The sequence below is a fragment of the Mytilus trossulus genome, chromosome 2 (assembly GCF_036588685.1).
Source record: "Mytilus trossulus isolate FHL-02 chromosome 2, PNRI_Mtr1.1.1.hap1, whole genome shotgun sequence".
NCBI classification, from domain to species: domain Eukaryota; kingdom Metazoa; phylum Mollusca; class Bivalvia; order Mytilida; family Mytilidae; genus Mytilus; species Mytilus trossulus.
This window is the reverse complement of record NC_086374.1, coordinates 94,713,574-94,728,142: the sequence shown is the minus strand read 5'-3', so window position 1 is coordinate 94,728,142 and position 14,569 is coordinate 94,713,574.

The following is a 14,569-nucleotide window of genomic DNA, read 5'->3' as shown; positions in this document are numbered from 1 at the left end:
CTTTTTGAGTACCAAAGACTACCACCAGTTTAAAGCAGAGTTTGTGTAGCTAGGTCTAGTTTTTTGCTGTCGTGTTGTCTATTTTTGTTTAGCCTTTGACTTTTTTTGCCCCTTTGATATGTTATGATTCAATTGATCAAGATGTTGATTTTTCCTAAATAATCCACACTGGACAGCATGTTGTCCTCAATTAATACTGCTGGTATGGTGATGTCTCATGTAACCTATCAAAATTTCATTTAGTAATTCCATCAGTCAAACATTCACAAAAAAACATTAACTGTTGTTGACTGAATATGTCACTTAAATATACTTTTTGTGCTTAATAACATTCACAATTGTTTACTTCCTGTTATTTACGAAAAATGATTAAAAATTGACTATAAAGGGCAATAACTCCTAAAGGGGTCAACTGACCATTTCCGTCATGTTGACTTATTTGTAAATCTTACTTTGCTGAACATTATTCCAGTTTACAGTTTTTCTCTATCTATAATAATATTCAAGATAATAACCAAAAACAGCAAAATTTCCTTAAAATTACCAGACGACGGACCACGGAAGCCAAGTGATGAGAAAAGCTCATTTGGCCTTTTAGGCCAGGTGAGCTAAAAATGAGGTTTTTATCGAATCGCCTAACACATGGTTTACCCTTGTTTCACTTTCTTTGACATCCTTTATTAGCTTTTAACAACTGAACACACGTTATTCGTGCGTAATCCAAACCTGGCTAAGGTGTTACATTGAAGGTCAAATGTACAAGGATTCAACCAGGTCGAATCATATTCAATTGTTTACTTCCTGTTATTTACGAAAAATGATTAAAAATTGACTATAAAGGGCAATAACTCCTAAAGGGGTCAACTGACCATTTCCGTCATGTTGACTTATTTGTAAATCTTACTTTGCTGAACATTATTCCAGTTTACAGTTTTTCACTTGCAAATGTCGGACTATTTCATCAGCGATGTGTCATTGCTTTTTTTGTCTAATTTTAACCAAAACTGCTGTTTAAAGATAATAATTAACTCACTATTTCAGTTTCATTGATGATTGAACAAAAACATCATATTTTATTTTTTTTATATAAAAATCTCGTTTTGAATTTCCCTTAGAGTTCCGAATTTTTGTGATTTTTTTCACTCACAAAACCAGAAGACAATTAACATAAAATACGAAGTTGAAGAGCATTACATATAATTATATATGAATCAAAAATACCGACAAACTTAGGTCCACGTTTACATTGATATTCCGTGCATTTTAACACAGAAGATGAAAGAAGAGTTTACTTACCGACTAGCGATATTCTCGGAGACAAAGCGACCACAAGCAGTGCATGGCAGTAGTTGTAAAACTTGTCAAATATTTTAGTTCCAGGCTTTACATAATTTATTTCACTAGAAGCGCGGTCCTTAGGGTTACAATGTACCAAATAAAATTACATGGGCGCAGCCATTTTATGAAGGGAACATGACATAGAGATAAAAATAGATGGCTCTCTGTGATTGGTTGTTATATCTTTTATAAATTTTTCTTCTGGAAAGCATTATGAATGAAGTTTCATGCAAGCACAAATTTGTCCTAAAATGTATAGTATGAAATGCCGAAAATATTTTTTTTATGTTGCTCAAAATTAGGGAAAATTTTCTGCGAAATCGTCAGTTATCGTGAAAAACCCCAAAATTCACCAAGAAAAGCCATGGGACCATATATATTTGAGTGCGGTAAAATCACAAATAGATATAGAGCTTCAATTAGACAACAACAGATTTTCCATAATTAGTTTAATGAAAACGCCTTATTAGGAGATAATTGCTAAAAATAGCATTGCCGGCAACGGGGCCACCATTTAGTTCTTTATATCCTATAATGGTCTCAAAATATGTCAAAAATTGTATTTACAGAAAGATTTAGACATCAAAAACGCTTTACTAGTGTTGTGATTTGTGTGAATAATTCCGTTTTCATGCTATAGTCTGTTTCTTATTTGCTTTCAAAATACGGGTAGGTACAGGATTTCATCGCCTTGGTGTGTCTTTTCTGTTTTTATCCAAAATTTGTCTTACAGGCTTGATAGCCATACATAGGCCTAACTTTTGGCGATACTTGTTTGATCTTGTCACATCACATGACACAGAAATCTTCGGATTTAACCCTCCCCCTTTTTTGGTAAAAACGGCTCCAAGGGTATTTGCATACGCTTAACGATTTCGCATCATTCAAAACATTTACCATACTACTTGTATAGCTAATATAGACCACCAGAAGATGTTTTTTACGAAAAGAAGCTAAAATGTGCACATGTATCCGATTTATAAAGCTATAGTCCGTTTCAAAATAGTGAATTTATTTCATATTGAACTGGTCCGAATTTTTTATTTGTTTTTCAGTACAGTGTCACTCAAATTAAATTTTCTGTTGATCAATATCAGAAGCACATGATTACTTCGAAAAGGCAATACTAACAAAGAGGCAAAATATTACACCTGCAACAAACAGTACCGTAATGTCTATAAAAATCAGTGTAATTTTTTACCAATTTTTAAACAGGGGTAGGCTCCAGAAATTAATTCCTGTGTATTATACAGTTAACAATGAAATATTTTGCATAGTAGAATGAAGTCAAGCCATGTTCAAGTAACTAATGCGGCAAAAAAAATCAAATTTCAAAAATTGTTTATTACCGTATAGGTTACAATGTACCAAATAAAATTACATGGGCGCAGCCATTTTATGAAGGGAACATGACATAGAGATAAAAATAGATGGCTCTCTGTGATTGGTTGTTATATCTTTTATAAATTTTTCTTCTGGAAAGCATTATGAATGAAGTTTCATGCAAGCACAAATTTGTCCTAAAATGTATAGTATGAAATGCCGAAAATATTTTTTTTATGTTGCTCAAAATTAGGGAAAATTTTCTGCGAAATCGTCAGTTATCGTGAAAAACCCCAAAATTCACCAAGAAAAGCCATGGGACCATATATATTTGAGTGCGGTAAAATCACAAATAGATATAGAGCTTCAATTAGACAACAACAGATTTTCCATAATTAGTTTAATGAAAACGCCTTATTAGGAGATAATTGCTAAAAATAGCATTGCCGGCAACGGGGCCACCATTTAGTTCTTTATATCCTATAATGGTCTCAAAATATGTCAAAAATTGTATTTACAGAAAGATTTAGACATCAAAAACGCTTTACTAGTGTTGTGATTTGTGTGAATAATTCCGTTTTCATGCTATAGTCTGTTTCTTATTTGCTTTCAAAATACGGGTAGGTACAGGATTTCATCGCCTTGGTGTGTCTTTTCTGTTTTTATCCAAAATTTGTCTTACAGGCTTGATAGCCATACATAGGCCTAACTTTTGGCGATACTTGTTTGATCTTGTCACATCACATGACACAGAAATCTTCGGATTTAACCCTCCCCCTTTTTTGGTAAAAACGGCTCCAAGGGTATTTGCATACGCTTAACGATTTCGCATCATTCAAAACATTTACCATACTACTTGTATAGCTAATATAGACCACCAGAAGATGTTTTTTACGAAAAGAAGCTAAAATGTGCACATGTATCCGATTTATAAAGCTATAGTCCGTTTCAAAATAGTGAATTTATTTCATATTGAACTGGTCCGAATTTTTTATTTGTTTTTCAGTACAGTGTCACTCAAATTAAATTTTCTGTTGATCAATATCAGAAGCACATGATTACTTCGAAAAGGCAATACTAACAAAGAGGCAAAATATTACACCTGCAACAAACAGTACCGTAATGTCTATAAAAATCAGTGTAATTTTTTACCAATTTTTAAACAGGGGTAGGCTCCAGAAATTAATTCCTGTGTATTATACAGTTAACAATGAAATATTTTGCATAGTAGAATGAAGTCAAGCCATGTTCAAGTAACTAATGCGGCAAAAAAAATCAAATTTCAAAAATTGTTTATTACCGTATAGGTTACAATGTACCAAATAAAATTACATGGGCGCAGCCATTTTATGAAGGGAACATGACATAGAGATAAAAATAGATGGCTCTCTGTGATTGGTTGTTATATCTTTTATAAATTTTTCTTCTGGAAAGCATTATGAATGAAGTTTCATGCAAGCACAAATTTGTCCTAAAATGTATAGTATGAAATGCCGAAAATATTTTTTTTATGTTGCTCAAAATTAGGGAAAATTTTCTGCGAAATCGTCAGTTATCGTGAAAAACCCCAAAATTCACCAAGAAAAGCCATGGGACCATATATATTTGAGTGCGGTAAAATCACAAATAGATATAGAGCTTCAATTAGACAACAACAGATTTTCCATAATTAGTTTAATGAAAACGCCTTATTAGGAGATAATTGCTAAAAATAGCATTGCCGGCAACGGGGCCACCATTTAGTTCTTTATATCCTATAATGGTCTCAAAATATGTCAAAAATTGTATTTACAGAAAGATTTAGACATCAAAAACGCTTTACTAGTGTTGTGATTTGTGTGAATAATTCCGTTTTCATGCTATAGTCTGTTTCTTATTTGCTTTCAAAATACGGGTAGGTACAGGATTTCATCGCCTTGGTGTGTCTTTTCTGTTTTTATCCAAAATTTGTCTTACAGGCTTGATAGCCATACATAGGCCTAACTTTTGGCGATACTTGTTTGATCTTGTCACATCACATGACACAGAAATCTTCGGATTTAACCCTCCCCCTTTTTTGGTAAAAACGGCTCCAAGGGTATTTGCATACGCTTAACGATTTCGCATCATTCAAAACATTTACCATACTACTTGTATAGCTAATATAGACCACCAGAAGATGTTTTTTACGAAAAGAAGCTAAAATGTGCACATGTATCCGATTTATAAAGCTATAGTCCGTTTCAAAATAGTGAATTTATTTCATATTGAACTGGTCCGAATTTTTTATTTGTTTTTCAGTACAGTGTCACTCAAATTAAATTTTCTGTTGATCAATATCAGAAGCACATGATTACTTCGAAAAGGCAATACTAACAAAGAGGCAAAATATTACACCTGCAACAAACAGTACCGTAATGTCTATAAAAATCAGTGTAATTTTTTACCAATTTTTAAACAGGGGTAGGCTCCAGAAATTAATTCCTGTGTATTATACAGTTAACAATGAAATATTTTGCATAGTAGAATGAAGTCAAGCCATGTTCAAGTAACTAATGCGGCAAAAAAAATCAAATTTCAAAAATTGTTTATTACCGTATAGGTTACAATGTACCAAATAAAATTACATGGGCGCAGCCATTTTATGAAGGGAACATGACATAGAGATAAAAATAGATGGCTCTCTGTGATTGGTTGTTATATCTTTTATAAATTTTTCTTCTGGAAAGCATTATGAATGAAGTTTCATGCAAGCACAAATTTGTCCTAAAATGTATAGTATGAAATGCCGAAAATATTTTTTTTATGTTGCTCAAAATTAGGGAAAATTTTCTGCGAAATCGTCAGTTATCGTGAAAAACCCCAAAATTCACCAAGAAAAGCCATGGGACCATATATATTTGAGTGCGGTAAAATCACAAATAGATATAGAGCTTCAATTAGACAACAACAGATTTTCCATAATTAGTTTAATGAAAACGCCTTATTAGGAGATAATTGCTAAAAATAGCATTGCCGGCAACGGGGCCACCATTTAGTTCTTTATATCCTATAATGGTCTCAAAATATGTCAAAAATTGTATTTACAGAAAGATTTAGACATCAAAAACGCTTTACTAGTGTTGTGATTTGTGTGAATAATTCCGTTTTCATGCTATAGTCTGTTTCTTATTTGCTTTCAAAATACGGGTAGGTACAGGATTTCATCGCCTTGGTGTGTCTTTTCTGTTTTTATCCAAAATTTGTCTTACAGGCTTGATAGCCATACATAGGCCTAACTTTTGGCGATACTTGTTTGATCTTGTCACATCACATGACACAGAAATCTTCGGATTTAACCCTCCCCCTTTTTTGGTAAAAACGGCTCCAAGGGTATTTGCATACGCTTAACGATTTCGCATCATTCAAAACATTTACCATACTACTTGTATAGCTAATATAGACCACCAGAAGATGTTTTTTACGAAAAGAAGCTAAAATGTGCACATGTATCCGATTTATAAAGCTATAGTCCGTTTCAAAATAGTGAATTTATTTCATATTGAACTGGTCCGAATTTTTTATTTGTTTTTCAGTACAGTGTCACTCAAATTAAATTTTCTGTTGATCAATATCAGAAGCACATGATTACTTCGAAAAGGCAATACTAACAAAGAGGCAAAATATTACACCTGCAACAAACAGTACCGTAATGTCTATAAAAATCAGTGTAATTTTTTACCAATTTTTAAACAGGGGTAGGCTCCAGAAATTAATTCCTGTGTATTATACAGTTAACAATGAAATATTTTGCATAGTAGAATGAAGTCAAGCCATGTTCAAGTAACTAATGCGGCAAAAAAAATCAAATTTCAAAAATTGTTTATTACCGTATAGGTTACAATGTACCAAATAAAATTACATGGGCGCAGCCATTTTATGAAGGGAACATGACATAGAGATAAAAATAGATGGCTCTCTGTGATTGGTTGTTATATCTTTTATAAATTTTTCTTCTGGAAAGCATTATGAATGAAGTTTCATGCAAGCACAAATTTGTCCTAAAATGTATAGTATGAAATGCCGAAAATATTTTTTTTATGTTGCTCAAAATTAGGGAAAATTTTCTGCGAAATCGTCAGTTATCGTGAAAAACCCCAAAATTCACCAAGAAAAGCCATGGGACCATATATATTTGAGTGCGGTAAAATCACAAATAGATATAGAGCTTCAATTAGACAACAACAGATTTTCCATAATTAGTTTAATGAAAACGCCTTATTAGGAGATAATTGCTAAAAATAGCATTGCCGGCAACGGGGCCACCATTTAGTTCTTTATATCCTATAATGGTCTCAAAATATGTCAAAAATTGTATTTACAGAAAGATTTAGACATCAAAAACGCTTTACTAGTGTTGTGATTTGTGTGAATAATTCCGTTTTCATGCTATAGTCTGTTTCTTATTTGCTTTCAAAATACGGGTAGGTACAGGATTTCATCGCCTTGGTGTGTCTTTTCTGTTTTTATCCAAAATTTGTCTTACAGGCTTGATAGCCATACATAGGCCTAACTTTTGGCGATACTTGTTTGATCTTGTCACATCACATGACACAGAAATCTTCGGATTTAACCCTCCCCCTTTTTTGGTAAAAACGGCTCCAAGGGTATTTGCATACGCTTAACGATTTCGCATCATTCAAAACATTTACCATACTACTTGTATAGCTAATATAGACCACCAGAAGATGTTTTTTACGAAAAGAAGCTAAAATGTGCACATGTATCCGATTTATAAAGCTATAGTCCGTTTCAAAATAGTGAATTTATTTCATATTGAACTGGTCCGAATTTTTTATTTGTTTTTCAGTACAGTGTCACTCAAATTAAATTTTCTGTTGATCAATATCAGAAGCACATGATTACTTCGAAAAGGCAATACTAACAAAGAGGCAAAATATTACACCTGCAACAAACAGTACCGTAATGTCTATAAAAATCAGTGTAATTTTTTACCAATTTTTAAACAGGGGTAGGCTCCAGAAATTAATTCCTGTGTATTATACAGTTAACAATGAAATATTTTGCATAGTAGAATGAAGTCAAGCCATGTTCAAGTAACTAATGCGGCAAAAAAAATCAAATTTCAAAAATTGTTTATTACCGTATAGGTTACAATGTACCAAATAAAATTACATGGGCGCAGCCATTTTATGAAGGGAACATGACATAGAGATAAAAATAGATGGCTCTCTGTGATTGGTTGTTATATCTTTTATAAATTTTTCTTCTGGAAAGCATTATGAATGAAGTTTCATGCAAGCACAAATTTGTCCTAAAATGTATAGTATGAAATGCCGAAAATATTTTTTTTATGTTGCTCAAAATTAGGGAAAATTTTCTGCGAAATCGTCAGTTATCGTGAAAAACCCCAAAATTCACCAAGAAAAGCCATGGGACCATATATATTTGAGTGCGGTAAAATCACAAATAGATATAGAGCTTCAATTAGACAACAACAGATTTTCCATAATTAGTTTAATGAAAACGCCTTATTAGGAGATAATTGCTAAAAATAGCATTGCCGGCAACGGGGCCACCATTTAGTTCTTTATATCCTATAATGGTCTCAAAATATGTCAAAAATTGTATTTACAGAAAGATTTAGACATCAAAAACGCTTTACTAGTGTTGTGATTTGTGTGAATAATTCCGTTTTCATGCTATAGTCTGTTTCTTATTTGCTTTCAAAATACGGGTAGGTACAGGATTTCATCGCCTTGGTGTGTCTTTTCTGTTTTTATCCAAAATTTGTCTTACAGGCTTGATAGCCATACATAGGCCTAACTTTTGGCGATACTTGTTTGATCTTGTCACATCACATGACACAGAAATCTTCGGATTTAACCCTCCCCCTTTTTTGGTAAAAACGGCTCCAAGGGTATTTGCATACGCTTAACGATTTCGCATCATTCAAAACATTTACCATACTACTTGTATAGCTAATATAGACCACCAGAAGATGTTTTTTACGAAAAGAAGCTAAAATGTGCACATGTATCCGATTTATAAAGCTATAGTCCGTTTCAAAATAGTGAATTTATTTCATATTGAACTGGTCCGAATTTTTTATTTGTTTTTCAGTACAGTGTCACTCAAATTAAATTTTCTGTTGATCAATATCAGAAGCACATGATTACTTCGAAAAGGCAATACTAACAAAGAGGCAAAATATTACACCTGCAACAAACAGTACCGTAATGTCTATAAAAATCAGTGTAATTTTTTACCAATTTTTAAACAGGGGTAGGCTCCAGAAATTAATTCCTGTGTATTATACAGTTAACAATGAAATATTTTGCATAGTAGAATGAAGTCAAGCCATGTTCAAGTAACTAATGCGGCAAAAAAAATCAAATTTCAAAAATTGTTTATTACCGTATAGGTTACAATGTACCAAATAAAATTACATGGGCGCAGCCATTTTATGAAGGGAACATGACATAGAGATAAAAATAGATGGCTCTCTGTGATTGGTTGTTATATCTTTTATAAATTTTTCTTCTGGAAAGCATTATGAATGAAGTTTCATGCAAGCACAAATTTGTCCTAAAATGTATAGTATGAAATGCCGAAAATATTTTTTTTATGTTGCTCAAAATTAGGGAAAATTTTCTGCGAAATCGTCAGTTATCGTGAAAAACCCCAAAATTCACCAAGAAAAGCCATGGGACCATATATATTTGAGTGCGGTAAAATCACAAATAGATATAGAGCTTCAATTAGACAACAACAGATTTTCCATAATTAGTTTAATGAAAACGCCTTATTAGGAGATAATTGCTAAAAATAGCATTGCCGGCAACGGGGCCACCATTTAGTTCTTTATATCCTATAATGGTCTCAAAATATGTCAAAAATTGTATTTACAGAAAGATTTAGACATCAAAAACGCTTTACTAGTGTTGTGATTTGTGTGAATAATTCCGTTTTCATGCTATAGTCTGTTTCTTATTTGCTTTCAAAATACGGGTAGGTACAGGATTTCATCGCCTTGGTGTGTCTTTTCTGTTTTTATCCAAAATTTGTCTTACAGGCTTGATAGCCATACATAGGCCTAACTTTTGGCGATACTTGTTTGATCTTGTCACATCACATGACACAGAAATCTTCGGATTTAACCCTCCCCCTTTTTTGGTAAAAACGGCTCCAAGGGTATTTGCATACGCTTAACGATTTCGCATCATTCAAAACATTTACCATACTACTTGTATAGCTAATATAGACCACCAGAAGATGTTTTTTACGAAAAGAAGCTAAAATGTGCACATGTATCCGATTTATAAAGCTATAGTCCGTTTCAAAATAGTGAATTTATTTCATATTGAACTGGTCCGAATTTTTTATTTGTTTTTCAGTACAGTGTCACTCAAATTAAATTTTCTGTTGATCAATATCAGAAGCACATGATTACTTCGAAAAGGCAATACTAACAAAGAGGCAAAATATTACACCTGCAACAAACAGTACCGTAATGTCTATAAAAATCAGTGTAATTTTTTACCAATTTTTAAACAGGGGTAGGCTCCAGAAATTAATTCCTGTGTATTATACAGTTAACAATGAAATATTTTGCATAGTAGAATGAAGTCAAGCCATGTTCAAGTAACTAATGCGGCAAAAAAAATCAAATTTCAAAAATTGTTTATTACCGTATAGGTTACAATGTACCAAATAAAATTACATGGGCGCAGCCATTTTATGAAGGGAACATGACATAGAGATAAAAATAGATGGCTCTCTGTGATTGGTTGTTATATCTTTTATAAATTTTTCTTCTGGAAAGCATTATGAATGAAGTTTCATGCAAGCACAAATTTGTCCTAAAATGTATAGTATGAAATGCCGAAAATATTTTTTTTATGTTGCTCAAAATTAGGGAAAATTTTCTGCGAAATCGTCAGTTATCGTGAAAAACCCCAAAATTCACCAAGAAAAGCCATGGGACCATATATATTTGAGTGCGGTAAAATCACAAATAGATATAGAGCTTCAATTAGACAACAACAGATTTTCCATAATTAGTTTAATGAAAACGCCTTATTAGGAGATAATTGCTAAAAATAGCATTGCCGGCAACGGGGCCACCATTTAGTTCTTTATATCCTATAATGGTCTCAAAATATGTCAAAAATTGTATTTACAGAAAGATTTAGACATCAAAAACGCTTTACTAGTGTTGTGATTTGTGTGAATAATTCCGTTTTCATGCTATAGTCTGTTTCTTATTTGCTTTCAAAATACGGGTAGGTACAGGATTTCATCGCCTTGGTGTGTCTTTTCTGTTTTTATCCAAAATTTGTCTTACAGGCTTGATAGCCATACATAGGCCTAACTTTTGGCGATACTTGTTTGATCTTGTCACATCACATGACACAGAAATCTTCGGATTTAACCCTCCCCCTTTTTTGGTAAAAACGGCTCCAAGGGTATTTGCATACGCTTAACGATTTCGCATCATTCAAAACATTTACCATACTACTTGTATAGCTAATATAGACCACCAGAAGATGTTTTTTACGAAAAGAAGCTAAAATGTGCACATGTATCCGATTTATAAAGCTATAGTCCGTTTCAAAATAGTGAATTTATTTCATATTGAACTGGTCCGAATTTTTTATTTGTTTTTCAGTACAGTGTCACTCAAATTAAATTTTCTGTTGATCAATATCAGAAGCACATGATTACTTCGAAAAGGCAATACTAACAAAGAGGCAAAATATTACACCTGCAACAAACAGTACCGTAATGTCTATAAAAATCAGTGTAATTTTTTACCAATTTTTAAACAGGGGTAGGCTCCAGAAATTAATTCCTGTGTATTATACAGTTAACAATGAAATATTTTGCATAGTAGAATGAAGTCAAGCCATGTTCAAGTAACTAATGCGGCAAAAAAAATCAAATTTCAAAAATTGTTTATTACCGTATAGGTTACAATGTACCAAATAAAATTACATGGGCGCAGCCATTTTATGAAGGGAACATGACATAGAGATAAAAATAGATGGCTCTCTGTGATTGGTTGTTATATCTTTTATAAATTTTTCTTCTGGAAAGCATTATGAATGAAGTTTCATGCAAGCACAAATTTGTCCTAAAATGTATAGTATGAAATGCCGAAAATATTTTTTTTATGTTGCTCAAAATTAGGGAAAATTTTCTGCGAAATCGTCAGTTATCGTGAAAAACCCCAAAATTCACCAAGAAAAGCCATGGGACCATATATATTTGAGTGCGGTAAAATCACAAATAGATATAGAGCTTCAATTAGACAACAACAGATTTTCCATAATTAGTTTAATGAAAACGCCTTATTAGGAGATAATTGCTAAAAATAGCATTGCCGGCAACGGGGCCACCATTTAGTTCTTTATATCCTATAATGGTCTCAAAATATGTCAAAAATTGTATTTACAGAAAGATTTAGACATCAAAAACGCTTTACTAGTGTTGTGATTTGTGTGAATAATTCCGTTTTCATGCTATAGTCTGTTTCTTATTTGCTTTCAAAATACGGGTAGGTACAGGATTTCATCGCCTTGGTGTGTCTTTTCTGTTTTTATCCAAAATTTGTCTTACAGGCTTGATAGCCATACATAGGCCTAACTTTTGGCGATACTTGTTTGATCTTGTCACATCACATGACACAGAAATCTTCGGATTTAACCCTCCCCTTTTTTGGTAAAAACGGCTCCAAGGGTATTTGCATACGCTTAACGATTTCGCATCATTCAAAACATTTACCATACTACTTGTATAGCTAATATAGACCACCAGAAGATGTTTTTTACGAAAAGAAGCTAAAATGTGCACATGTATCCGATTTATAAAGCTATAGTCCGTTTCAAAATAGTGAATTTATTTCATATTGAACTGGTCCGAATTTTTTATTTGTTTTTCAGTACAGTGTCACTCAAATTAAATTTTCTGTTGATCAATATCAGAAGCACATGATTACTTCGAAAAGGCAATACTAACAAAGAGGCAAAATATTACACCTGCAACAAACAGTACCGTAATGTCTATAAAAATCAGTGTAATTTTTTACCAATTTTTAAACAGGGGTAGGCTCCAGAAATTAATTCCTGTGTATTATACAGTTAACAATGAAATATTTTGCATAGTAGAATGAAGTCAAGCCATGTTCAAGTAACTAATGCGGCAAAAAAAATCAAATTTCAAAAATTGTTTATTACCGTATAGGTTACAATGTACCAAATAAAATTACATGGGCGCAGCCATTTTATGAAGGGAACATGACATAGAGATAAAAATAGATGGCTCTCTGTGATTGGTTGTTATATCTTTTATAAATTTTTCTTCTGGAAAGCATTATGAATGAAGTTTCATGCAAGCACAAATTTGTCCTAAAATGTATAGTATGAAATGCCGAAAATATTTTTTTTATGTTGCTCAAAATTAGGGAAAATTTTCTGCGAAATCGTCAGTTATCGTGAAAAACCCCAAAATTCACCAAGAAAAGCCATGGGACCATATATATTTGAGTGCGGTAAAATCACAAATAGATATAGAGCTTCAATTAGACAACAACAGATTTTCCATAATTAGTTTAATGAAAACGCCTTATTAGGAGATAATTGCTAAAAATAGCATTGCCGGCAACGGGGCCACCATTTAGTTCTTTATATCCTATAATGGTCTCAAAATATGTCAAAAATTGTATTTACAGAAAGATTTAGACATCAAAAACGCTTTACTAGTGTTGTGATTTGTGTGAATAATTCCGTTTTCATGCTATAGTCTGTTTCTTATTTGCTTTCAAAATACGGGTAGGTACAGGATTTCATCGCCTTGGTGTGTCTTTTCTGTTTTTATCCAAAATTTGTCTTACAGGCTTGATAGCCATACATAGGCCTAACTTTTGGCGATACTTGTTTGATCTTGTCACATCACATGACACAGAAATCTTCGGATTTAACCCTCCCCCTTTTTTGGTAAAAACGGCTCCAAGGGTATTTGCATACGCTTAACGATTTCGCATCATTCAAAACATTTACCATACTACTTGTATAGCTAATATAGACCACCAGAAGATGTTTTTTACGAAAAGAAGCTAAAATGTGCACATGTATCCGATTTATAAAGCTATAGTCCGTTTCAAAATAGTGAATTTATTTCATATTGAACTGGTCCGAATTTTTTATTTGTTTTTCAGTACAGTGTCACTCAATTAAATTTTCTGTTGATCAATATCAGAAGCACATGATTACTTCGAAAAGGCAATACTAACAAAGAGGCAAAATATTACACCTGCAACAAACAGTACCGTAATGTCTATAAAAATCAGTGTAATTTTTTACCAATTTTTAAACAGGGGTAGGCTCCAGAAATTAATTCCTGTGTATTATACAGTTAACAATGAAATATTTTGCATAGTAGAATGAAGTCAAGCCATGTTCAAGTAACTAATGCGGCAAAAAAAATCAAATTTCAAAAATTGTTTATTACCGTATAGGTTACAATGTACCAAATAAAATTACATGGGCGCAGCCATTTTATGAAGGGAACATGACATAGAGATAAAAATAGATGGCTCTCTGTGATTGGTTGTTATATCTTTTATAAATTTTTCTTCTGGAAAGCATTATGAATGAAGTTTCATGCAAGCACAAATTTGTCCTAAAATGTATAGTATGAAATGCCGAAAATATTTTTTTTATGTTGCTCAAAATTAGGGAAAATTTTCTGCGAAATCGTCAGTTATCGTGAAAAAACCCCAAAATTCACCAAGAAAAGCCATGGGACCATATATATTTGAGTGCGGTAAAATCACAAATAGATATAGAGCTTCAATTAGACAACAACAGATTTTCCATAATTAGTTTAATGAAAACGCCTTATTAGGAGATAATTGCTAAAAATAGCA